The sequence below is a fragment of the Cyanistes caeruleus genome, chromosome 7 (genome assembly GCF_971803275.1).
Source record: "Cyanistes caeruleus chromosome 7, bCyaCae1.hap1.1, whole genome shotgun sequence".
NCBI classification, from domain to species: Eukaryota; Metazoa; Chordata; class Aves; order Passeriformes; family Paridae; genus Cyanistes; species Cyanistes caeruleus.
Genome location: NC_141707.1, coordinates 2,510,967 through 2,513,658, shown reverse-complemented (window position 1 = coordinate 2,513,658; position 2,692 = coordinate 2,510,967).

Genomic DNA, 2,692 nt, shown 5'->3' with positions numbered 1-2,692 from the left:
GATGCAGACAGTGTAGGCCACGCCCCCGGAGCCACCCCTGATGGGAGGCCACGCCCACGGGCGCTGTGGGCTCCGGTGGGAGCGACGGGAAACAGGAATCACCGGGATAGAGAGCGGGAATCAGCGGGATGGAGAGCGGGAATCACCGGGATAGAGAGCGGGAATCAGCGGGATGGAGAGCGGGAATCACCGGGATAGAGAGCGGGAATCAGCGGGATGGAGAGCGGGAATCAGCGGGATGGAGAGCGGGAATCACCGGGATAGGGAGCGGGAATCAGCGGGATGGAGAGCGGGAATCACCGGGATAGGGAGCGGGAATCAGCGGGATGGAGAGCGGGAATCACCGGGATAGAGAACGGGAATCACCGGGATAGGGAGCGGGAATCAGCGGGATAGAGAGCGGGAATCACCGGGATAGGGAACGGGAATCACCGGGATGGAGAGCGGGAATCACCGGGATAGGGAGCGGGAATCACCGGGATAGGGAGCGGGAATCACCGGGATGGAGAGCGGGAATCAGCGGGATGGAGAGCGGGAATCAGCGGGATGGAGAGCGGGAATCAGCGGGATAGGGAGCGGGAATCACCGGGATAGGCAGCGGGAATCACCGCGATAGAGAGCGGGAATCACCGGGATAGGGAGCGGGAATCACCGGGATGGAGAGCGGGAATCACCGGGATAGAGAGCGGGAATCAGCGGGATAGGGAACGGGAATCAGCGGGATGGAGAGCGGGAATCACCGGGATGGAGAGCGGGAATCACCGGGATAGGGAGCGGGAATCAGCGGGATAGGGAGCGGGAATCACCGGGATAGGGAGCGGGAATCAGCGGGATAGGGAGCGGGAATCAGCGGGATAGGGAGCGGGAATCACCGGGATAGAGAGCGGGAATCACCGGGATAGGGAGCGGGAATCAGCGGGATAGGGAGCGGGAATCAGCGGGATAGGGAGCGGGAATCACCGGGATAGGGAGCGGGAATCACCGGGATAGGGAGCGGGAATCAGCGGGATGGAGAGCGGGAATCACCGGGATAGGGAGCGGGAATCAGCGGGATGGAGAGCGGGAATCACCGGGATAGAGAGCGGGAATCACCGGGATAGAGAGCGGGAATCAGCGGGATGGAGAGCGGGAATCACCGGGATAGAGAGCGGGAATCACCGGGATAGAGAGCGGGAATCACCGGGATAGAGAGCGGGAATCACCGGGATGGAGAGCGGGAATCACCGGGATGGAGAGCGGGAATCACCGGGATGGAGAGCGGGAATCACCGGGATGGAGAGCGGGAATCACCGGGATAGAGAGCGGGAATCACCGGGATAGAGAGCGGGAATCAGCGGGATGGAGAGCGGGAATCACCGGGATAGAGAGCGGGAATCACCGGGATAGGGAGCGGGAATCACCGGGATGGAGAGCGGGAATCACCGGGATGGAGAGCGGGAATCACCGGGATGGAGAGCGGGAATCACCGGGATGGAGAGCGGGAATCACCGGGATAGGGAGCGGGAATCACCGGGATAGGGAGCGGGAATCACCGGGATAGGGAGCGGGAATCAGCGGGATGGAGAGCGGGAATCACCGGGATGGAGAGCGGGAATCACCGGGATGGAGAGCGGGAATCACCGGGATAGGGAGCGGGAATCACCGGGATGGAGAGCGGGAATCACCGGGATAGAGAGCGGGAATCAGCGGGATGGAGAGCGGGAATCAGCGGGATAGGGAGCGGGAATCAGCGGGATGGAGAGCGGGAATCACCGGGATGGAGAGCGGGAATCACCGGGATAGGGAGCGGGAATCAGCGGGATAGGGAGCGGGAATCAGCGGGATGGAGAGCGGGAATCACCGGGATGGAGAGCGGGAATCACCGGGATAGGGAGCGGGAATCACCGGGATAGGGAGCGGGAATCAGCGGGATAGGGAGCGGGAATCACCGGGATAGGGAGCGGGAATCACCGGGATAGGGAGCGGGAATCAGCGGGATGGAGAGCGGGAATCAGCGGGATGGAGAGCGGGAATCACCGGGATAGAGAGCGGGAATCACCGGGATAGGGAGCGGGAATCAGCGGGATAGGGAGCGGGAATCAGCGGGATAGAGAGCGGGAATCACCGGGATAGGGAGCGGGAATCAGCGGGATGGAGAGCGGGAATCACCGGGATAGGGAGCGGGAATCAGCGGGATAGGGAGCGGGAATCACCGGGATAGGGAGCGGGAATCACCGGGATAGAGAGCGGGAATCAGCGGGATGGAGAGCGGGAATCAGCGGGATAGAGAGCGGGAATCACCGGGATAGGGAGCGGGAATCAGCGGGATGGAGAGCGGGAATCAGCGGGATGGAGAGCGGGAATCAGCGGGATGGAGAGCGGGAATCAGCGGGATAGGGAGCGGGAATCAGCGGGATGGAGAGCGGGAATCAGCGGGATGGAGAGCGGGAATCAGCGGGATGGAGAGCGGGAATCAGCGGGATAGGGATAAAGAACGGAGTTAGAGAGCGGGAGGGAATAGGGAACAGGTGGGACAGGGGTGTAATAAATGGAATTGATTCGTGCTAACTAAATTGTAATTGTTACTAAAGTTAGTATTAGAAACGATGAAGAATCAGTGTTATAAAGCAGATGTACCCCTTTGCAGATGTTACATGTCAAAATTGAGGTACAGTGTGTAGTTTGGAAGATAAGCGGTGTCTCAAGACTAAAA